This window comes from Cervus canadensis, chromosome 31 (assembly GCF_019320065.1).
Source record: "Cervus canadensis isolate Bull #8, Minnesota chromosome 31, ASM1932006v1, whole genome shotgun sequence".
Lineage (NCBI taxonomy): Eukaryota > Metazoa > Chordata > Mammalia > Artiodactyla > Cervidae > Cervus > Cervus canadensis.
Window position 1 is genome coordinate 25,386,447 of NC_057416.1, and position 25,354 is coordinate 25,411,800.

Genomic DNA, 25,354 nt, shown 5'->3' on the forward strand with positions numbered 1-25,354 from the left:
CCTTCAGAGAACTCTGATGCATCAAATAGAATAGGTGTGGAAAATCAGAATCATCTGTCCCTGTTTCCCAGTGGCTATGAGATGCCTCATCAGAGCTCCCGGGCCACTGTTTGAAAACTGCTTGTCAGGATGACTGCTTTGAATCAGGTCTTAGATCTCTGGTGCCTTGAACTTTTCAGCTTTCCTTTTCTTATCTCCCTCTCCACTGTGTGTATATATGCTCAATCATGTCCAACTCTGTGACCCCAAGGACTGTAGCCTGCTGGGCTCCTCTGTCTGTGGGATTTTCCAGGCAAGAAGACTGGAGTGGCTTGCCATGCCTTCCTCCAGGGGATCTTCCCAACCTGGGGAATTGAACCCGCATCTCTTGCATCTCCTGCATTAGTCGGCAGTTGAGCCACCAGGGAACTACCACCCCCTGCCTCTGTACTGGATGAAACTAAAAAGATAAAGAGGAAAAAAAGCCAATGTCAAAAACACCCCAGAGCAAATCAGAGAGCCAAACTCAAACCTGTGCTCTTATCTATTCAAATGGCAGTGGACCAAGAAAGAGAAAGGAAAAAAAAACCCTAAATGAGAGCAATTTTCCACTGAGGTTCTGAGTAAGCTGGTGTCTTCTCTTTTGCATTTTACTTGCAGTTTGGATTTATGATCTGTGATGGTGTGATCGAGCCTTCTTAGCTGCATCTTGTAGATGTTGACACTGCTGGTACCGGCGCTGGGCTTGATGCCTCCCAGTGACTCTTGTCATTTCTGGCACATTCCACAGGGCTGTGCTTGGAATGATCCAGTTGCTCTTCTCTCTGCTAAGCTGCTGAGTCGTTCACCTCAGCATAAATCGCCCACAAGGTACTGACCCATTGAGGAATCACATCCTTTGCAGCCTATTATGTAGGGCTATTCTCAGTCTCTCCATCCCTCCAGACCCCACTTTTCTAGAGGAAGAGAAAGAGGAAAAGAGACAGGGGGAAGGAGTGAAGACAGAAGAGAATGTGAAGGAGAGGGTGGAAGACCATGGTGTTGGGGGGTGTCGGTCATCTTTGGGGCCTCAGCCCTCCAAGAGCATGGCTAGAAGTATGCACTTAGGATTCTTCTTTCCTGCTCAGAATTTTCCCATTCAGCTGAGAGTGTAATTGTAGTAAGTACTTGGCAGGTTTGCTGCAGGGGCACCCAGGAAACCTCCCAGCACTGATGTTTCACTGCTGTTCAGGTTACAAGTCGTCTTCTGGCGCAGGAGACATGCAATCTCTGTTTGGTGCCAGCAGCCTGGGTACTTCTTAGAACCCATGGATCTTCCAGTCCAACCGAACACAGCAACCAGCCAGGTTTTCCCTTCCTCCTTCCTCTGCTCCTGAGAATCCTAGACCAGGACCTGGGTGCAGGTAGTTGAGTTGGGGGATGAACCCAGGAAACACAGATGAGGAAATGATAGTTTTGGACAGAAAAGAGAGAAAATCCCACAGGGGGGTGTATTAATAAGTGGATCACTGCTGGGGGAAGTTGGGGCTCAGTTCCCATGGGGCCCTCAAGAAATTGTGTGTCCTGTGAATTGGAGGCTGGGACACTGATCCACTAACATACCTTCAGAAGTATTAACCCTGCCCTTCTGGTTGTAACTGAATGGGGCAGTGCAAGTTCTGTGTCACAGAAACTGCTTTGGCTGAGAAGAGAGACCAGGAGCTAAATAGAAGTGGGAAGCTGTTGGCAGGTAAGGGATTAATTACTGCAATCCATCTCCTTGGGGTCAAGGGGTGTGAGCTGAGCAGTAACGCTGGCTGCTATAGCCTCTAGAACAGGGTCTAAATAGTAGGGAGTCAAGAAATATTTATGAAACCAAACAATGTACAAATGTTTTATTATAATCTAGATGAAAGCAGTTTAAAGCTAGATGATCAGTCCGATTGGGCAGAAGTTATTGAATAGAAGAAACACAGAGAAAAGCATAGAGAAAGAGGAAAACAGGAACAATTTCTATAGGTCGAAAAAGATCTGTTCATTCAGAATATATTTATTGAGCACCTATTATATTCCAGGTGCTGGTCTAAGTTGCAGAGAATAGAGCCATGCATAAAAAACCCACAAAATTCTATGCCCCCATTCTATTCTAATGAGAGGGAGATAGATTGTTAGTAGGAAAAACAAGTCAGGATTATAGCACACATGATGCTTCTGAGTGCTAAAGATGGCAGAAGAAGGGAGTAGGAGGTGTAGGGCTGGAGAAGTTTCCAGTTTTATTTTATGGGCCCAGCACGCTTCCGCAGCACAACTCTGCTTCCAATTTTATTTTATTTTTAATTAATTCTTATTGGAGTATAGTTGATTTGCAGTGTTGCATTAGCTTTGGCTGTCCGGCAAAGTGAATCAGTTATACATAAGTGTGTGCTATGTTGCTTTAGTCATGTCCAACTCTTTGCAGTCATATGGACTATAGCCTGCCAAGCTCCTCTGTCTGTAGGATTCTCCAGGCAAGAATACTGGAGTGGGTTGCCATTCCCTTCTCCAGGAGATCCTCCTGATCCAGGGATAGAACGTGCGTCTCTTACGTCTCGTGCATGGGCAGGCAGGTTCTTACACAGGGCCACTCTTTTTTAGATTCCTTCATACAGGTCCTTAAGAGAGTATTGAGTTCACTGTGCTATATACAGCAGGTTCTTATTAGTTACCTATTTGATGTATAGCAGTGTGTAGATGTCAATCCCAATCCCTTAATTTTTCCCTTCCCCCTCCCTTCTGCCTTGGTAACCATACATTTGTTTTGTACAGCTTGTGACTCTATTTCTGTTTTGAAAGTAAAGTTCATTTCTACCATCTTTTTTTACAGCCCACATCTAAGTGATGTCATACAATATTTGTCTTTCTCTGTCTGATTCAGTATGGGCAAGGGAGGCCTCATGGACAAGATGGTTGGAGGGGGTGAGGGAGCCCTGAAGGTATTTAGGGAAAGCCTTTCAGGCCAAGGAACAGCAGGTACAAGGCCCTGAGTAAAGGAGTGTGCCCGTGTTGGGAGGAAAAGGAGTTTTCTCTCTACCTTCTGAGTTCCTGACTGAGACCACCCCTCTCATAAAACAGAGATTAACAAAAGTAAAATAAACAGAACCCAGGAAAAGTAACACAAGGAGCAACTTTAGAATTCAGGCTTAAATCTTAAGAGGAAAAGGTGGGAGGTCATGTGGGTCTCTTAGGGGACACTAAATGATTTTTAGAATGAAAGGGCTTTTGGACAAAGAGATGGGAGGGATGATAGTTGTGAGAAAGCCTGTCTGGGTGTGGTGATGTAGACAGAGAGTATATTATTATTTCCATTTTATAGCAGAGGAAATTGAGGCCAAGACAGTTTGAGCAACGAGCAGTCAAGACCACCCAGTCAGTCTGAGGTCACAGAGCCAGTTCTCGGACCCAGGCTCCCTGCCTCTCAGGACAGTGTCCCTCCTACCGATCCTGATTTAGAAACCCAGATAATGCATGATGAGGTGGAAAGTTGCTCCTCAAGCTATTAGAACAAGGAACAAATGTTTTTGTTGTCACAGCCTGAGTCCTTATAAATTTCCCCATCAAGGAAATAACCATGTGTCTCTTTCAAGTTCTCTTTTATGGGGCTTTTAAAGGCTCCTTTGTCAAAAGGAACTATGTACCCAAGACATAATATGAAGAGGGATCAATGGAGAGGAAATACTTTATCACAGGCTAGCAGAAAAAAGTGCTGCTCAGACTGCTCTTCCCAAGTGGGTGTGGATCCTAGGAGTCTGGGGTGCCAGAGCGAGAGGCTGCCTCCCAGCACCTGAGTCCTGCGGTTGGAGGGAACAGGCCATTTCCAGGGCTGTGACTTAAGGTGGAGCCTCCAGGCTTCAGAAACCTCAAGCTCTTAGGGCTGCCCTGGTGGCTTAGTGGGACAGAATCCACCTGCCAAGCTGGAGACTCAGGTTCAATCCCTGGGTTGGAAAGATCCCCTGGAGGAGGGCATGGCAACCCAATCCAGTATTCTTGCCTGGAGAATCCCATGGACAGAGAAGCCTGGTGGGCTACAGGCCCTGAGGTCGCAAAGAGTCAGACATGACTGAGTGGCTGAGCATGCATGCACGCAGAGCCTTTGTAATGCAATTATAGATGGTAGACTTATTCCTATAAGACAGAATCAGACCCACTGGCTTGTGGGACCAGGGCCAAGACTGTGTCTAACTGTTTCAAGGTTAGAAATCAAGACAGGCCCATGGCCGGAACGACGGTCTGCCCTGGCCGAGGGGTGGCCCCTCTCAGATCTTCTTGGCGACCTGCAGGGGGCTGGGGCCTCGCTCTCCAGGCCCCCTCTGGCTGCCTGCATGGCCGTCAGGGCCTCTGGGGCAGAGTCGGTGGGAGCTGGGCCCGTGCCTGCGTGGGACTGGACACGTCTGACCCGGGAAGGACTGACTCATCCGGCGCCTCCTGGAGCCAGGGGGCCACTCCCCTTCTGCTCATGTCACTCTTCTGATGAAGGAACTTCCAGAGAGTTCTAAGTGGCTTTCAAGCAACACACCTGCAGAGCTAGGGGCTGGGAGGGAACTTCGTTCTGTGGGGAAGAAGGCTGCGCAGACACCGGGTTCAGGGGGCCTCTGGCTCCCGGGGCAGCGGCCGCCTTTCCTGGGCTCCCCGCGCTTCCCCGCCCCCAACACACACTCGGCTCACAGCCCAGACCTGGTTCGGCCTGTCCCACGTCTCTCTCCCAACAGCTCTTTTGCTCAGTAAATTACTGAACTTCCAAAAAAGTTTTTTTTTTTTCTTAGAAGACCAACAAAACAGAACCACGCGAAGCAAAACCAGAACACACAAGCTGTTGGTGGTGGGATGAGGCACCCTCCAAACAACGGGACCTGGGGGCGAACCTCTTCAGCCCTCTTTGGGCCAAGGCCTGAATTTCTCGAAAACTGTTTCATTACTTGGTAATCGTACCGAAGGACACTTTATTCCAGTGGTGACTTGTCATTTTGTAGTGTATTCTGCTCAGACCTAGTGTTACAAATGCACTGTTATATTTTCGTCCAAACGATGCTGTGTCTTCACCTGAGGGAAACCACACCAACCCCATTAAAGGACGTTCTGGACGAGGGTCAATGCACCTCTGCTTGCTACTTTCAGTGGCTCAATTCACGGTCGGCCGAGGACCCCCGCAGAGAGGAACGGCAGCCCCTGCGGCGGGGGGGGGGGGGGGGGGGGGGGGGGGGGAGGCAGCTGAGGCAGACTGCATCCCCTTCCCGGCGGGGCCCTCGACACCCTTCACCACAGCTGCTTCTGGATCATTTAAAGCCCAGCTGTTTAGATAGCGCTGATCTCACAGAACATGGAGTCTCCTTTTGCAATTTTTTTTTTAAAACCACTGAAGGTCACTCAGCTAGTTTCATAGCAATTTTAACTCTATTATCAGATGGTCTGATGCTGAGCGTCTTAGGCAGCTTAGGCTGCTCTAACTACATACCATAGACTGGGTGGGTTAAACGACAGGCATTTATTTCAAACAGTTCTGGAAGCTGGAAGGCTGAGATCAGGGTGGCAACTGAGTTCTGGTGAGATCTCACATAGGACACACACACACAGAGGATGGGAGAGAGAGAGGAGAGAGGGAGAAGAGGGGAGAGAGAGAGAGAAGTAGTAGAAAAAGAAGAAATAGAGGGGAGGAGAGAGAAGTGAGAGAGAGACAGAAGAGATGGAGAGAGACAAAGGGAGAGAGAGAGACAGACAGAGCCCTCTGGTCTCCTGATCTTTTCCTCTTTGATAAGGACTCTAATCCCAACATGGCAGGGGGTGGGAAAGCTACCCTCCTGATCTCATCCAAACCCGATTACCCCCCAAAGGTCCCACCTGCAAATGCTATCACAATGGGGGTTAGGATGTCAATATATGAATTCTGGGGATGAAACAAACATTGAGTCTGTAACATCAAGACAGTCTTCATTTTAGTCTACCACATGGCTGAATACACACTCACCTAATATCCTGTGAGGAGAAGGAAATGGCAACCTATTCCAATATTCTCGCTTGGCAAATCCCATGGACGCAGGAACCGGGTAGGCTACAGTCTATGAGGTCACAAAGAGTTGGACGTGACTGAGTACACATGCATACACACAAAATATCCTTTGACTATTAACTTCTAACTGTATAGTGTAATTTTGAAAACGCCACAATAATTCTTTGAATTATAAGTGTAATATAAGTACATACCTATAGTAGCCAACAGGAAAAAATTAAATAAAATAAAACCTACCCACCGACTGTAGACCAACAGTTGCGTTTATTTTCTTTTGAATGCATATGTGAGTATAAATGGGCTTCCCAGGTGGCGCTAGTGGTAAAGAACCCGCCTGCCAATGCAGGAGATGTAAGAGATCTGGGTTCCATCTCTGGGAAGATCCCCTGGAGGATGAAATGGCAACCCACTCCAGTGTTCTTGCCTGGGAAATCCCATGGACAGAGGCACCTGGCAGACTACAGTCCATAGGGTCTTAAAGAGTTAGACACAACTGAAGTGACTTAGCACATAGTGAGTATACATATACACAGATACACATCCATAAAAAAGCATTTTAAAAACAAAATTTGATTCGCACTACAGAGTGTTTTTAAATTTATTTCTTCACTTGCATTAAATAGTGAGTCTTTCCCCTTGTCTTAAAAGTTATTTTTTACTTCTTTACTTTTTAATATTGTGACTATTTGGATCATGAATTATATGCATTTACAACTTGTATTATTTGGAAAATCTATCTATCTACTTTTAATCCTCTCAGTTTTTAACTTCAGATTTTTCAAATGCATTTAGACAACTGTTCTTTTTCTAATTATCAAGACAGAAATACTGTCTTCTTGGTTCTATCCATGTTAGATAACGAATTTAGCACATATTCTCTTTCACTGTCCCTTTCTTCATGACAGAGCCTTAGTTTTGAGAAGTGGACTATGCTGTGACTATTGTTATTTTAAAAAATGGATATATGAACATAGGAAGTGGAAACCATGTATAAACATGGTTTATACATGTAAACCATGCATTTTGTCACAAAAGATTTAAGTTGGCAATTTTTCTACATTATACTAATTGTTTCCACAAGGTAGTAATGCAGAAGATTGGCTTGGATCCAGGATCCTAACATCTTCAATCAGCCCCCATGTTCTCATAGATTCTCAAGGGAACTGTCCATAGTATTGCTCTAAAGCTTTAGATTCCAATACCCGTGAAGAATCTTGGCTCCAGGCTAGACCACATGGAGCTTGGGCCCTATTTGTCCTTTTCCCCTATGGCCGTGTCCAGCACAGTCCTCCTTGGTTCTGAGTCCAGGCCAGCACCACAGAAAGATGAATCCTTTAGGATGTGCATTAGAGGAGGAATTTTTCTCCCTAACACCTAGGGCTCTTGATCTCTGCCAACCACCTCAAGCCTGTTTCTTTTCTCCTGGGCCCTATAGTTGTTTCTAAGCAAGATGTATGAATTTAGAACAGAGATTCACAAACCATGTGAGGCATCACATTGTTGCACTGTGAGCCTGTGATTGATTTTTTTAAATTGGAATATAGTTGCTTTACAGTGTTGTGTTAGCTTCTGCTATACAATGAAGTGAATCAGCATTGTGTATACGTGTCTCCCTTCCCTCTTGGACCTTTGCAACAACTGTAGATATGTCTTGAAAGGGTGCTGTCCAATGGCGGAATCACTGAGCAAAGCAGGTCATGTCATGCGCTATGCAGTAAGGCTCTGTGCTGGAAATGAGAGGCTCGAATGGTGACACCTTGTCGAGTTGGTACCCAAAGAGATGCAGTGGAGCATGCAGGACTTTGCCTTCTGACAGTGTGGTCGTTGTTGTGAAGAGGGTTATTTTCAACAGTGGCACAGTATTGAAGTGTGACCATGTGACGAGCACAATAGGCAGACTCTTTGAAAGAGCGTGGGACGTGTTTCTCTAGGAGTGTTTGTGCTCTAATTATTCCTGGCTTGTCTAGTGTTGGTGTTTTTGGAGTGCCAGAAATGATAGCATTCAAAAAATGTGTCACAGGAACAACAAAGTTGAGAACTGCTGATCTGGAACCTCTCTACTGTCACTAGTCAGCGACCATTGCCAAGATTTCTTATCGTCTGGAGAAAGGGATACAAAACAACCACCCAAAAGAGAAAGAAACAACAGATATTTTATGGTTTCGGCTTTGCCGGCATCCCAGTCAATCTATGATGGTTGTTCTGGTTCAGCCACCTTTAAACTCCACGCGCAGAGCTCTCCCATCAATAAGTCAGTTGTGACACTCAAATTTCCATATTTTGGAAAAACATTCATTCATTCATCATGCAAATTGCCTTCTCTTTTAGAGTTCATGATGCGTGCTAAGGCACTTCAGTTGTGTCTGACTGACTGTTTGCAACCCCATGGACTGGAGCCCGCCAGGCTCCCCTGTCCATGGGACTCTACAGGCAAGAGTACTGGAGTAGGTTGCCATTTCCTCCTCCAGGGGATCTTCCTGACCCAGGGCTGGAACCCGAGTCTCCTGCATCTCCTGCATTGCAGGCAGATTCTTAACCAGCTGAGCCATAGGGGAAAGAAATGATAAACAAGGACATTTCCTAGGAGCCTTTCCTTTTATTCACCTCCTCAGATACGTACCACTTCCCAGTTTATTTCTTCTAACTCCATTAATGCCTGTGTTCTTGTTTCCACAATCTTCAATCGATAGTGGGCTCTTTGTAAGGACACAGATTTAACTCCTTTGTGAGTGCTCCATGATCGTCGTGACCTTGTGTTTCCCAGCTCCAGACTTTCTATTTATTTCTGTTTATTTCCAGACCAGCAAACATACAAGGTCTTCTTATCACTGTTTTTGCTTTTTATATGTTTTTTTAAAAAATATGTATTTATTTCTCTACACCGGGTCTTAGATGCATGACGTCGGATCTTTCACCACTAGTTGTAGTGCATGGGCTTAGTTGGTCTGTGGCATGTGGGATCTTGGTTCCCCAACCAAGGATCAAACCCATGTCCCCTGCATTGGAAGGCAGATTTTTAACCACTGGGCAACCAGGGAACTCCCTCTTTATGTCTTAAGTGCATGTCCCCGAGGGCCCAGTGAGAGGTGACATATTAATATCTTCTGCCATACTTGCCAAAACCTTGCCTTTCTTAAAGTTCCAGGCCCTGCCTAAGGCTGCTATTCTGATGCTTCTTACCTGCAGAAGGGTCTGGCTCATGTTTCCTTTAGTTACATGCCATCCTCTTAGTTCCTTTTCAGGGACCGATGGTAGAGAAAGAGAGGACCTAGACTTAGCCACCCACTGGTGTCAGACATTTTTCAGGTTAAAGAAAGCCTGTCCAGTGAAACTCCGGACCCTGACAGGCAAGCCTAACTAGTTCCATGAGACTGGTCCGTGCTAACCTCATGAAGAAGGTACTCACAGGCCCTGTAGCTGGACCTCCTTGGGCTCTAGTTGTGTAGAATAGATAAGCCATAAATTGTGCTTCTCAATTATTTCCATAGGTCAGAGAGTCAATGAAAATTCCCTTTCAATTCTTAGTTTTAGAATCTGAACTGAGACTTCCTTGGCCCTCGTGATGAGTCTTCATGGTAATTTGGCCTGTCTCTAGTAAAAGTAATTAAGACATTTACCCAAGATATGTGGTCTCTTTAACTATTTACATTATGTAAAAAAAAAAAAAAAGCTTATCTAGATAACTGTTTCTTTGCTGGTGTCTTTCTGAGAGTATAGAAAATTACTGTCTGATTGTCTTAGTTTCCAATGCTTTTGTGATTTAGTGCTTTTTTTTTTTTTTAACTTAGACAACTTGTGAGCAGGAAAGGAAAGTCAAGAACTGTGAGCCACCTGCCAGAATAATCTGACATCTGGTCTCATTGCTTTCAAGCTCCTGTACTTCAAAGCACTCTAAAAAGTTGTTAAATGGGTCTTTGACAGGCATTAAAACAACCAAGAGATCCTTAATACATGTGACTCAGTTGCAAATCGAATAAAACAATCCTTTTCAACATCAGGTTATTTTTTCCATAGCCAGGGAATCTGGGAAATAGCTGTGAAACTCATTTTTGAAGGTAGTTTGATAATTCCTCCATCAAGGGAAATAAAGTGAATGAACAAATAATAACCAGCTGCATTTAAAACCCTACTTTCCTTAAAAATTTCTCAAGAGACGACTCTCTTCTTCAGTCCTGAATCTAAGATAATTCCTGCACTAAAGTGAAGATGAGATCTATTCAGATCATTAGTACAAGTAATTTCTCATCAAAGTATGGCAGCCTATTTTCAGTTATCAATTGGTGAAGGGAAATGAAGTCAGTGAAATAGCAACAATTGAAAAAAAAAAAAAGAAATAGCAACAATTGAGACATCTGTTATAAACAAAAGTTGTAACCTCCTTTCACAATTATCTTAAAAATTGTATATTGCTTTAAATTGAATCCTTCTTCCATTTCCCCCTCTTCTTTTCCATCTGCTAAGAGGCAGTGAAATAGACCAAATGAAAACAGCAGAAATGAGAACCAAGGGAATAAGGTGATAAATCTGTTTCTTTTGCATTCTTTAGAATGCATACCAGTTCTTGGCAGAGTAGATGCTCAATGTATATTTGTCAAATTAAGTATATAATCTGAATATTCAGAATAAGAATTTGGATATTTTAATATAATTTACAATAGTTCAAAAAATGAAATACCTAGATATAAATCTAAGAAAATGTACAAACTCTGTATGCTGAAGCTGACAAAACATGATGAAAGAAATCAAACAGCTAAATAAATAGTGTTTGAATAAGAAACATACTATGTTCATGAATTGGAAGACTCTGTCTAGTAAGGATGTCAGCTGCCTCATCTGTTCTATAGATTTAATGCCACACCAATCAAAATCTCAGCAAGATGTTTTGTAGATATAGACAAGCTGATTCTAAAGTTTATAGGCAAAGGTAATAGAACTAGAATAGCTAAAACAATTTTGAAAAAGAAGAATGAAGTTAGAGAAATCTCATAACCATATTTGAAGACTTCCTATAGAGTGACAATAATCTAGGCTATGTGGTATTTGGTGAAGTAATAGACACATAGACCAGTGGAATAGAATAGAGACCCTAGAAATAGACCTACACAAATATGACTTGTTTTTGACAAAAATATGAAAGTAATTCAGTGGAGGAAGGATAGTCTTTTCAACAAATGGTATTGGAACTCTTTGTCATTCATACACACACACACACACACACACACACACACACACACACACCCCAAAGAAACTTAACCTTGACTTGACATCAAAATTAATTCAACTGGATCATACATGTAAATATAAAATGTGAAACCATAAAGCAGTCACAAGAAAGCATAGGACCACAGGGTCTCCTTATCCCAGTTGTTTTAGGGATAAAGAAGGAAGTATTTTCTTTCAAATAACCTTGTTGCCATGCTCAGGCTATCCAGAGAACGGCAGCCTCCCACTTGGGGCTTGCCTTAGGGCAGGGCAGGGAGAGTCAAACTAGGAGAATTCCCCTTCTACTACATTCTGCATCCCACAAGGGGCCCCTTTCCCCAGTATTCTGGTTAGAAAGAGAGAGTCTTTCTTGAAACATTTTCTATCTACACTTGCTGTGCAGTCCCTGGATTTGGATTGCCCAAAAGTCTGAGCTGGGCGATGTGGAATGGAAAAAGTCAGGAAATTGACTGCCATTTGGGTTGTTCTTCAGGATTTGATTTCCCTTCCAAATATGCCTGGTCTTATTTAATCAATGCTTGTCAGAGTCCCAGGATGTTTGCATTATGCATCCTGTGCAAGGACTTTCATTGTAATTTGTGAGAGCAACGGAATAGAATGCGCTTAATTCCATCTCAGTGCAGCTGAAACCGGGAATTCTGCTTAACTTTTTTTTTTCAAACCAAAAAAGTCCATTTTCTTTTGCTGGTGATTGGTTTGAAGTGGGAACGGTGCTGATTTCTGGCCAATGAGACAGTAGGAAGCGTCTGCTTGGAGCTTCTGGGAGAGAGATTTCTCCCTGATAAAGAGAGAGAGCCCTGGGGAAATGCCGCTCTTCCTACCATTGGATACTGTTGCATAGGACATGATGCTTGGAATTGTGGCTGCCATCTTACACCCTGAAAGAAAAGCCAAAAGATTCTACAGAACTTAAATTGGAACTTGGACTTCACTGAGGGGCAAACTAGCCAAACAACCTACTTTTAGACTTCTGCTTTTATGGGAATCATGAATTCCTAATATGAAGCCATTTTCAATGAGGTGCTTTTAAAACTATGGCCCAAGGCATTCCAAATGATAAACTAGATTATTCCATTTTTCTAATTTAGGGATTCAGCCATCCACAAGGATAACTGTGATAGAATTAATGAATATCTCTCAACAATCTTTAAATTATATTTTAAAAGTCTTTTTGAGTTGGTAGTTTGCTGATTAAGAGATTTAACAAACGGGAAAAGATTGATGTTGTGATATTTTAGAATTATAAAACTAAGAAAAATGAGTATACAGCCTCAAAAGAAATGTGGATTGTGATAAAACTATTCTTGGTTCTTTTGTGGACCTTGAAATATTGTAATTCTATTCTTCATGTTCCTTTATTCATTATTTAAAAATGTTAGTAGGATATGTATTGTGTGCTAGAAATTTGTTCTAGATACTTGGAGTTTTAAGATGAGCCAGAAGTGATTGTTATTTTTCCATGGCTTACAGTCCAGTAGGGGATAGACATATAAAGAAATGCAGAGTGATACAGACAAATAATATGTGGATACATATTATTTAGGAATATAAAAGAAGGAAAGAGCTACTTTGAGGTATAGTTTTTCTATTCTATGACAATGTATTTATTTTTGTCATACGTTTGAGTAGAATACTCATCTCTTTTGGTTCTAGATTACTGGATAGTGTGATATACTTTGGGCTTCCCAGGTGGCGCTAGAGGTAAAGAACTTGCCCTCCAATGCAGGCTAGACGTAAAAGATGTGGGTTTGATTCCTGGGTCAGGAAGATCCCCTGGAGAGGGAAATGGCCACCACTCCAGCATTCCTGTCTGGAGAATCCCATGGACAGAGGAGCCTGGCAGGCTGCAGTCCATATATCGCACAGAACTGGACACGGATGAAGCGACTTAGCATGCACACACAGACATAATATGCTTCATTTTCATCATGTGAGACTTTAAAAGAAATGTTTTTTTCTTGTATATTTCTTGTATTTTGGCCCCTATATTGTTTACTTTCTTGCAGAAGGTTTGGATTGTTAACTCAAAGCTTGCCAGCCCCAAATTCAAATTCTTTTCAATGTAGCTCACATTAGCATATTTTGAACCATTTTACAACTTGTCTGCTTTGCATACCCTGCAAACTGCACCCAACATCTGCTAGCCATAGATAAAGCAAACCACCACAGCTCTAAAAGACCCCAAATTACTGCTGCTCTTTGGGGCTCTCTGACTCAGAAATCCCCACTCTCTGCTGAGACATCACGTCACCATGAATCTGCCCACATGGAGTCCTCTCTCCCTTGGGATTTCCCATGCTCCCTTCCCCTTCTGGTAAGTGACCACCCCCACCCCCCCAACACACACACACACACACACACACACACACACACACACTGTTTTTGGAAGGTTTCCTGCTCAGAGACACTCCCCCTCTCCTGCAAGCCTGTCCAAGTACCACCCAATAAAGCTTGTGCTGTGCAAGACTGCCAGCTTGTGGTCCTATCTTTGCCTGATCAGCCCTGAAACCCTCAAACTCATCACATTTCTCTGCTGTTAGTTTTGCTTTAGTGTTCATTTTATGAGAGTGTTTTCTTTGGAATCCTTGTATGTCTGCTATGTGAATTCTCTCACACTTCCTTCAGTGTCTGTCCAGATCTTTCCTTCTCTGTTGTCCTTCCATGACCTTTCATCTGACATTGCAATTTTGCCTCCAATCTCATCTCATCTCATCTGTAGGTAGCATAATTTTTCTCACTGGAAGCTTTTAGGTTCTGCTCTTTATCTGTGGAGTTCTGAAATACACATTTTTTTTTTTTTCATGCAGAAGAATGTGCTTAGTTGCTCAGTTGTGTCCAACTGTTTGCAATCCCATGGACTGTAGCCCATCAGGCTCCTCTGTCCATGGGGATTGTCCAGGCAAGAATACTGGGGTGTGTTGCCATGCCCTCCTCCAGGGGATCTTCCCAACCCAGGGGTTGAACCCAGATCTCCTGCATTGCTGGCGGATTCTTTACCATCTGAGCCACCAAGGAAGCGGAAGAATGTCAAATAGTTTATTCAGATATTCCACTCTTGAGGTAACGGAACATAGATTTCTACTCCTTAAATTTGGGTGACACATCCTTACAAAGAGTCCAGTAGAAAGGGGGAAAATAGAATAACATAAATTTACAGTGGAGAAACCTGACAAACTTCACTTCAGCCAGGTGATCAAGATTAACATTAACAGTTACAAGTAAGATTGATTATGTACCCTTGATATGAGGACTTCCCTCTAGCTCAAATGGTAAAGAATCTACTTGCAGTGCAGAGGACCAGGGTTCGATCCCTGGGTCGGGAAGATCCTCTGGAGAAGGGAATGGCAATCCACTCTAGTATTCTTGCCTGGAGAATCCCACGTACAGAGAAGCCTGGTAGGCTACAGTCCATGGGGTTGCAAAGAGTTGGACATGACTGAATGAATAACACACACTCACCCCCCCTTGATATGGAGTTTCCGGGATGTCTCAGTGATAAAGAACCTGTCTGCCAATGCAGGAGATGTGGGTGCAATCCCTGGATCAGGAAGATCCTCTGGAGAAAGGAACGGCAACCCATTCCAGTTTTCTTGCCTGTGAAATCCCATGGACAGAAGAACCTGGCAGGCTACAGTCCATGGCGTTGCAAAAGAGTTGGACACGACTAACAACTGAGCATGCATGCACACACCTTGATATGATGTGATAAAACAGCACTTTACTTCCTCCCCAATCCCATGAGCCTAGTCTAACATAAGGAAAACATTAGATAAATACCAACTGAGGGACGTGTTTGACCTGTACATCTTTCATAGATGGAAGTCTTGTTCTTTCTTTCTGTCTGGTACTGAGGAAGCATTTCTGAAGATTTGGGTATTTTTTTAGTTCTGGAAGTTCTTCTATATGCATACACCCACAACAATATAATACACACAGATACACACATATACACACACACATATATATGGCAGTCTGCATGAGTGTAAATATAATATATACCCCCATGTGTGTGCCTAAGAATTTTTGTATGGTGACTGTTAAACAATGCTGGGGTTGGAGTTGTTCATTGACCCTACATGCAATTGAAAATCCAAATATGACTTTACAATCAGCTTGTGTATCTGAGGTCAAAATCTGCAGATTCAGCCAACTATGAATGATGCACTTGGTACTCATTTATTGGGAAAAATAAGTAAGTGGGTCATTGCATAAGTGGACCAATGCAGTTCAAACCTCTGTTGTTCAGGATCAATGGTATTTATTTCCTCCTTGTTATTAGAGCTCTTGTAGATCTGTTTTCCATGCAACTTAAAGCTTATCTCATATTTTCCACCTCTCTTTGGTTGTGTTTATTTTTTAATGCCTTATGGGAGAATTCTTTAGTTCAACATGATTTCAAACTCTCTATTTTGCTATTTTGCCCAACTATCAAGTTTTTAAATATGATTGTTAAAAAATCATTTTTTGGCCAAGCCATTGGACATGTGGGATCTTAGTTCCTTGACCAGGGACTGAACCTGTGCCCCCTGCAGTGGAAGAACAAAGTATTAACCACTAGACCACCAGGGAAGTCTCCAAAATATGATATTTTTAATTTTGAGAATCTCCATTTGTTATATTTTTATAGAAGCTTTTTCTTATTTCTCTGAGGACATTAACTATCCTTATCCTATAACTTTATTTTCCTTTGTGTTTTAGGCAACTTACTGAGTTTGATTCCTCTCTCATGGGTGTTGATTTTCCTCTAACATTCATTGATTCTTGTCTGGTGGCTCCTATTTTTATTTGAGACTCTCTTTTCTTTGCCTGTTGGTGGTTGTGAATACAGAAATCTGTACTCAGATGGTTTAGGGGGTGTTGGGGTGTGTGGCCAGTAAATTGTACGATGCTTTCTTCTTTTTGCACATGTGCTTTTGAAATTGTTCATTTTATTCTCTCATCACTCCTTTTCCTTCCCTGAGAAGTGAAACCTAAAAGCAAAAAAAAAAAGGAAAGAAAGAAAGAAAAATTAAGACAATATAATTATATTTTTAATCCTCTCAAAATAGTAGTGTTAGTCACTCAGTTGTGTCCGCTCTTTGCAACACCGTGGACTGTAGCCCTCCAGGCTCCTCTGTCGATGGGATTCTCCAGGCAAGAGTACTGGAGTGGGTTTCTTCAGGGGATCTCCCTGACCCAGGGATCGAACCAAGGTCTCTTGCATTGCAAGCAGATTCTTTGCCGTCTGAACTATAGGGAAGCTCCTGAGAGGAGTTGAACTAAGAGGATTCAATGTAGAACTTCGAGATCATTTTACAAATGAGGGGAAAGGATTTGTGCTACATTGCTCAAGTTGATGCACTTGCAACTTGAAAGTACACAGGAAAAAATGTACTTTCTTTTAGGGTAGATACATTATTCATACTGGGAGGTTGTGTAGTCCAGCATCTCATTTTTAAACTCTATAGGTCTCATTAATGCCAATGATGTTAGGATGCTCTGTTCTAAGCACATGGCAAAATCCAGTCCAGTTATTCCTACAGCAAACATAGTTGCTGACATACTTCTGCCTTCGGTTGCTAAATGAAAAATAACGGAATGATAGAGTCAGGGAAATAAAACAATATATTATAGATACGGCCAGCAGTTTAAAATGATTTTTTTTTTTTTTTTGCCTAATTAAGCGTCCCCTTTTCATTATTTTACTCAGGGCCACAGCCTTTAGCATGTAAATTTCAGAGTGAAGCTGCAATGGTCCCCTTTACTGGGCATTCATGTGGGGACTGCAGGTTATAATGGGGGTGAGGCAGTGCTGTCTGGCTGAGCCAACCTGGAGTCCTGAGGGCCAAGCCCCCCTCTTCAGAGAGTGGTCCTCACTGCTCTTACTCAGGGACCAAAGCCAGAGACAACTACTTCCTTTCAGTTTTTTTTCTTCCTCTGTTTATGTGGAAGCTCAGCATTCCTTTAGTCTTTGCTTTTTATTTTCAGCCCCAGCGCTTCTACTCAGCCTGCGGTTCTCAATCTTGTTTGCATATTGGAGTCTGTTGGGTTGCTTTAGAAAAAACCAACTTCTAAAGCCTTCGTCCTGCTCTCCGAGATTCTGATTTATTTTGTTCCGGAAGTGACCTGGGCATTGGGATTTTTTTTAAAGCGACCTGGGCTGTTTCTCATTTACAGCTATGATTACTGACCACAGTGCTAGGAAGTGGCCTCCAGCGGATCTTCCACAGAAGTTTGGAAAAAGTTCTTGGGGTTTATCTTAGGGCAGAAATGATGTTCATCTGCTGCTCACTGAGAAGGGGATATGAAGGAGGCTGCCTATACAGCATTTTATTTATTTTATTTTTGTTTTAATTTTTTTCCTCTGTGCTTATGTAACAAATTCTTTTTGCTTATCTATTTTATTTTTAAAATTTTTTGGCCACGCCACGAGGTACATGGAAGTTTATTAATAGTTCCCTGACCAGGGACCGAACCCGAACCGCCAGGGAAGTCCCTGCCTATACAGCATTTTAGTTCTTTAGTTGAACATCTTATTGTTTGTCCCACAGCCCTTCCTTCCTTTGTATGTGTTGACTTCAACTTAACTTGCAGTATTTAGAATTGTTTTTATGTCCATGAAAGTTAAAGTATTAGTTGCTAAGTCTTGTGTGACTCTCTGTGATCCCATGGACTGTAGCCCGCCAGGCTCCTCTGCCCATGGGATTATCCAGCAAGAATCTCGAGTGGGTTGCCATTCCCTTCTCCAGGGGATCTTCTTGACCCAGGGATCAAACCCCGGTCTCCCGCATTGCAGGCAGATTCTTTACCATCTGAGCCACCAGGGAAGCCCATAGTTGTTTTTTCCTTAGTTGTTTTGGATTAAAGTTTCTTTTTCCATCCTTTCTCTATCACTCTGCTATCACTGACATTTTATTTGCCAAGATGACTCAAAATTTCTAGTCCACTGATTAACAATAATGACTTGTTTTTCAGCACTGCTGTAAATTTATTTTTAATTATTTATTCTTGCACGTGATTTCAATGGATTTGAAGAGAAATGGATAGACACATCTGTGCTCCTTCTATTAAATTTGTTCCATCTCCCAGTTTCATTCTCCATTTGTCTTTTCCCCTTAATAGATCTATAAAATGTGGAAAGAGATGTTTTACAGTCTCTCACAGCAATTCTATTTTTGTTTTATATAATTTGATGCTTTTATATGAAGCATAAACGTTCAGGGCTGTTACAAATTTTATGTAGATTTTGCCTTTTATGAATATAAAATGACCCTCTTTGCCATGAAAACATTTTCGCCTTCTATTAAATTCTGTTTGAAATAAAAGGGGACACACTTTCTCTCCTTTTAATTTTGCTTATCTGATAAAGCTTTGCTTATCGGTAAAAAAACATTTCTTGTCAATTTAATATGTTTCTTTAAACAGAAAATGAATAGATGTTCAAAATCTTTTCTAATGGGGAGTTGAAATAACTTAAATGGATCGTCATAACTTGTACACTTGGCCCCTGCCTCTGTCATCATGTTTTATATTTTTTTGCTTTCTTCTTTTTCTCCGGGTTTATGTCTTCTATTCTGTATAGTATGCTTTGTTTGCTTTTTCCTTTTCCATTGTTCTGAAAGATAAACATCCCTATAAATTTTTTTTTTCTTTTGGCCTTTAGAAAATATCTAATCTATTATTAATCATTTTCTGTTTTGGTGAGAGTTCTTTTATACATAAATAGAAACTGACTCTAGTTAAATCAGGCAGAAAAGGAATTTTTTTGGGGAAGGATAAGGAACTGTTTGCTGACTTGCTGGAAAGAAGGGCAGGTACACAGGGCCAAGCCATTGGTAGTCCTGGCAGAGGGTGGGCTGCTGCCCAGGAGAAGCTCCCTGGACGTCTCAGCCGCCACCCTGGTCTCTGGGTCCCCTGAACATGCCGCCAGACACTTGCTGTCGCCTGTGCTGGCCTGGGTTCCAGACGCCACAGCTGCCGCCGCCAGATGATCTCTGTAAGGTTTTCTCTGCTTCAGGGCATCGTTTGCCGCACAGGAATGTCCCAGACACATTCACATCTCCTAACTCTGTTATCCACTAAGTAGGGTTGAATTCAACCATCCTGTTGAATTGTCATCTGACTATTAGTGCTTCCTGCACCACCAGGTGAAGAGATTAAAAAAGGTGTTGAAGTCACTGGTAACTGACACTATTTATTTATAAAAGAAATACGTATTTATTTTTAAAAAGCAAATAAGGATGCTCTTTCTCCATAAGGACAGAGGAGGATATTGTGGGACACTTTCCTTCGGTGACACATTCAATGGACAGTTTTAAGTGAATGATTGTTGCTGTTCAGTCGCTGTAGCCCGCCAGGTTCCTCTCTGCTCCACTGTCTCCTGGAGTTTGCTCAGATTCACGTCCGTTGAGTCAGTGATGCTAGTGAATGATTTTCTTGTTGTTCAGTCATGTCTGACTCTGCGACTCCATGGGCTGCGGCATGCCAGGCTTCCCATGAGCGCATAATGGGTTAAGCACAAGTCTCCTGCCTATCACAGAGCTGAAAGATGCCTGAGCCGGCAGGCCTCTGGTCCTTCCTCCTTCTGCAGTGAGGTGTGGTCCTGCTCGCATCACTCGCTATATCCCAGATCTCTGCCTGATATCAGCCCTTCTCTGGTTTCGTCATAATCCCTCCGCAGTGTGTTGTTGTTGTTGTTGTTTTTAATCTTTTGAACAAGCCATGTGGCAAGTAGGATCTTAGTTCTCTGACCAGGAATTGAACCTGTGCCTTCTGCATTGGAAGCATGGAGTCTTAACCACTGGACTGCCAGGGAAGTCTCCTCAGTGTTTTCTAAGTGATGGCTCATGTTAATTATTACTCATAAACGCTACACACCATACACGGATAAAGAGAAAAGGGAAGAAAAGGGAAGTTGCTTAAAATATATTCATAGCAAGGAAGTGTGGCTACAGGTTATGGTTGTTATTTCTTCAGTTGTTCAGACAGCTGTAGATCAGCACCATCCAATAGAATTTTCTGTAACAGTGGAAATGTCCTTTACCAGCCCTGCTCAGTACAGAGCTGCTAGCCACATGTGGTCAGGGATCAGTACAGAAGCTGCTAGCCACATGTGGTCAGGGATCAGTACAGAGCTGCTAGCCACATGTGGTCAGGGAGTACTTGAAATTGGGCTAGTGAAGAGGAGGAACTAGAATTTTAATGGCATTTAATTCTAACTAGTTTGCTGTTCAGTTGCATCTGACTCTTTGTGACCCCACGGACTGCAACACACCAGGCTTCCCTGTCCTTCACCTTTTCCCCGAGTTTGCTCTAAATATAATACATTTAGATTTAAATAACCACATGTGGTTGATGCCTGCAATATTGTACACAACTGTAACTCAAATGATGCTGTTCCCTTTGCCATCAGCTATACTTCAGTGGATTGGGCTCTTTCTCACTCTAATTCTTTGCCCAATTTGAAGATAACCCTGAAATCTGGCTAATCCTGTCTGTTTAAGGCTTCAGTTTCAAATTGTGGTTCTGGAAATGCAGTCCTTAGACTGCAAGGAGATCAAACCAGTCAATCCTAAAGGAAATCAATCCTGAATATTCATTGGAAGGACTGATGCTGATGGCTGAAGCTGAAACTCTAATACTTTGGCCACCTGATGTGAAGAGCTGACTCACTGAAAAAGACCCTGATACTGGGAAAGATTGAGGGCAAGAGGAGAAGGGGGCAACAGAGGATGAGATGGATAGATAGCATCACCAACTCAATAGACATGAATTTGAGCAAACTCTGGGAGATAGTGAAGGACAGGGAAGCCTGGCATGCTGCAGTCCATGGAGTTGCAAAGAGTCAGACATGACCGAACAACAAGAAAATCATTCACTAGCATCACTGACTCGATGGACATGAATCTGAACAAACTCCAGGAGATAGTGGAGGACAGAGGAACCTGGGGCTACAGCAACTGAACGACAACAATCATTCGCTTCAAACTGATCATTGAATGTGTCAGGGAAGGAAGGTATCCCACAATAGTCTCCTCTGTCCTTATGGAGAAACAGCATCCTTATTTGCTTTTTAAAAAAAATATGTATTTCTTTTATAAATAAATAGTGTCAGTTACCAGTGACTTCAACACCTTTTTATGATCTATTCACCCAGTGGTGCAGGAAGCGCCAGCAGCCTGATGACAATTCAACAGGATGGTTATCTATTTCCCTGCAGACAAAACTTCAACCCTACCTAGTGGATAACAGAGTTAGGAGATGTGAATGTGTGAAATTTTTTAAAGTATATTATCAGGTGTAATTCTTAGAGGTATCATACCGCCTTCCACCCATTAGGAAGAAACAGAAAATTCCCGGTATTCTTAAAGCCTTCAGTCTAACCTGGCAAAGTATGTCTCTTGGCTGGAGTGACTCAGGCTTCCACCGCTCAGGACAATGTTCTGTAAGTCCGGCTGCTTTCAGAGGATGGGATTCATGATAGAACCAGTGGTTGTCTTATTGCTTTTTCCCCCCTTCACTCTCAAGTGTGTTCCTTGGTCAGAAACAATGTCGTTTGGGACATGATGCCTGCATGTGGAGCATTCAGCGATGATGGTATTTGTGGAAGTATGGTAAGAGAAGAAAACAAATCCAAGTAATAAGTGATGTCAACTGTTACCTTTACCAGGAAGGACAGTCTCTACTATAGTCAGCCTTGTACTAGGCAGCTTTCTTTCAATAAGGAACTCCTATGAAGCATGTCAGTGTAAAGGTCAGATTATCTCATGCTCAAGCCCTGACCTCCGTATTTTCATCTAGAATCTTGATGCTTTTTGGGGAGGGGAGAGGGTTGTTTTTGCTGTGTCTCAAGTCCTAATCTCTGTGCTCTGAGCTTGACAACAGAGCTCTGTTTTGCTCTTCAGAGATTTGCCAATTATGTTTTTGTCTCCTTCTGCATACTGCTTCAGTATTGGGGTATGTTTTGGGGTAAAAACGCTGCCATGCACTTGAAACTTGCCAATTCTCCACCAGAATCTCTTCAGATTTCTTTCTTTCCCTGAAGCAGCCCCCTTCCAGCTGTGGCTCTGGGCTTTGCCTAGATTCTCAGCTTCTTGGCCGTATTCAAATTCATCAATACACTCAAGTAAAAGCAACTGCAGAAGCCAGCTCACCTCTCTGTCCCTTCCCTTCTGAAGTATTAGTTCATTTACTTCTTGTTGCCTCAGCAACTCTCTTCTGCTTTTGAAAAGATAATTTTGTATTCCATCTGGCTTTTCTAATTCTAGGTTGGAGCACTGGTCTTTGGACAACCATTGGAAGTGAAAGTCTTTTTGCACAGTACACATTTTAGAATAGCTCTCTGTTTATTCATGCATGAGTTGCAATGTAGCCACTTTCAGAATTTAGGGGACATAATATTTTCCTTGAAACTGTAAATGAAATATAATTTCTTTGCCTTCTTGACATTTAGAGTTTGATGAGAGTCTGATTTTTATTTTTTTTGTGGGTAAACCCATTTTAAAAATGTCTGCTGTTTAAAAGTTTATTGCTTATCTGTCTTAATGAAAATAATATATGTTTTTTCCAGGACATCTCTTTATGTGGGTCTCTTTCCAATGATTTTGAACATTGTGTGGTAAGCCCTTTTCATGAGGCTCCGTGGTTAGTTTTGAGAATAATCTTTCAATTCTGCTTTAGATATTTGCTGCCTCTCTAGTTGTTATGGTGTCTTCCTAAAAACCGTGGCAACTCATATGTTAAATCTCTATTTCCTTTGCTGTCTTTAAAAAACATTTTTTTTTTTTAAATTTTTTTATTAGTTGAAGGCTAATTACTTCACAACATTTCAGTGGGTTTTGTCATACATTGATATGAATCAGCCATAGATTTACACTTATTCCCCATCCCGATCCCCCCTCCCACCTCCCTCTTCACCCGACTCCTCTGGGTCTTCTTCCCAGTGCACCAGGCCCGAGCACTTGTCTCATGCATCCCACCTGGGCTGGTGATCTGTTTCACCATAGATAGTATACATGCTGTTCTTTTGAAACATCCCACCCTCACATTCTCCCACAGAGTTCAAAAGTCTGTTCTGTACTTCTGTGTCTCTTTTTCTGTTTTGCATATAGGGTTATCGTTACCATCTTTCTAAATTCCATATATATGTGTTAGTATGCTGTAATGTTCTTTATCTTTCTGGCTTACTTCACTCTGTATAATGGGCTCCAGTTTCATCCATCTCATTAGGACTGATCCAAATGAATTCTTTTTGACAGCTGAGTAATATTCCATGGTGTATATGTACCACAGCTTCCTTATCCATTCATCTGCTGATGGGCATCTAGGTTGCTTCCATGTCCTGGCTATTATAAACAGTGCTGCAATGAACATTGGGGTGCACGTGTCTCTTTCAGATCTGGTTTCCTCAGTGTGTATGCCCAGAAGTGGGATTGCTGGGTCATATGGCAGTTCTATTTCCAGTTTAAAAAACATTTATTTATTTGGCTCTGCCGGTTCTTCATTTCTGCATGTGGGATACTTAGTTGCTGTATGTGAGATCTAGTTCCCTGACCAGGGATCGGACCTGGGTCCCCTGCTTTGGGAATGCAGAGTCTTAACCACTGGACCATCAGGGAAGTCCATTTGTTTCCTTTATTCTTATCTACTAACTTTTCCATCAACTTTTTTGGGTCACTTTGGATCTTTGTACTATATTCTGAAAATTGTATCAAATTATTTTGTATCTGCTTGATTAGATTTTCCAGGTTTAATCTTATGCTTCATTGAGTCAATTTGCATTTAAGTCCTAATATTGTGATTTGGGACTTCTCCAGTGGCTCAATAGTAAAGAACACACCTGCAAATGCAGAAGACTGTGTTCGATCCCTGGGTTGGGAAGAACTGGACGAGGAAATGGCAACCCACTCCAGTATTCTTGCCTGGGAAATCCCATGGACCGAGGAGCCTGGTGGGCTACAGTCCATGGGGTTGCAAAGAGTCAGACATGACTTAGGACTAAGCACTCACTCACACATTGTGATTTTTCTCTCTCTTAACATCTTCCTGCTTTGTATCTCTTTCTCTATTTTCTGCTCATATTTATCTTTTATCCTCAGTTTTCCCCTTGTTTTGACTTTCTGCTGCTATTGCATAGAAATCATATATTCTAGTAAGTATGACGAAATTAAAGGTTTTTTTTCTCTTTTCTTGCCTGGTTACTCTTTTTAGGGCTTCGCTCATGGGCTCAGATGGTAAAGAATCCACCTGCAATGCAGGAGACCTGTGTTCGATCCCTAGGTTGGGAAGATCCCTTGGAGAAGGCTACCTACTCCAGTATTCTGGCCTGGAGAATATATATACAGTCCATGGGGTCGCAAAGAGTTGGACACGACTGAGCAACTTTCACTTTCACTTTACTATTTTTTAAAGGCTGTGCTTGCACTTTCTGACTGGATTGATAAGAATGACAGCTGAAATTTACTGAGCTCTTGTTACATGTAGGGTACTTTTCCAACCACCATATAGGCATTGAATCATTTAATCCTCCAAATAAGCCAATGGAGTAGATACTCCTGTTCCCCCTTTCACAGACGAGGGACAGAAGCTTTCCCACCATCACGTTACCAGTAAGTGTGGTGTCAGGAGTTGAATGTAGGCTGCCTGTTTGCAACAGCTGGGCTGTTAACCACAGCACTATGCTCCTCAACACTCACTGTGATCCATTTACTATACTGTGAGTATATTTTTATGCCTTAAAATGTCCTCTTACAACAGTATTACCAAGTGTCCCAACATGTTCAATCTGAATATCCTGCTATATTTAATCAACATCTTTTTGGGGAATTTGTTTCTAATTTTTCATTTAAATAATGACTTGCCATGTACATATATTATTTTTAGAGACTCTCTCTATTTCTTTAAAAAAATTTCTAGAGCCAGAGAATCTGGAACCAATGGTTAGTGCATTTTAAGATTAAGTTGAATAGGACAAAGTTGCCCTCCAGAAAACATGTATCCATTTATACTTCTACCAGGAGTATATCTTCCTTGGTATTTTAGTACAAAATTTGGGAAGCACTGCCATTTAAATAGAAATCCCTTTTATTAATTTTTAGTACAAATTTTTTCTGTCTTGTAACACTTAATTTCTTAAGGTGATCTGTTCTTACCTTT

At 42.2% G+C, this 25,354-nt stretch overlaps 1 non-coding gene across 1 annotated transcript; it reads right to left on the reverse strand.

Moving 5' to 3' along the window:
* Positions 1-23,744: 23,744 nt before the first annotated feature.
* TRNAG-CCC lies at positions 23,745-23,817 on the reverse strand. The gene has a single exon. It is a non-coding gene; the product is annotated as a tRNA-Gly (tRNA).
* Positions 23,818-25,354: the final 1,537 nt, after the last annotated feature.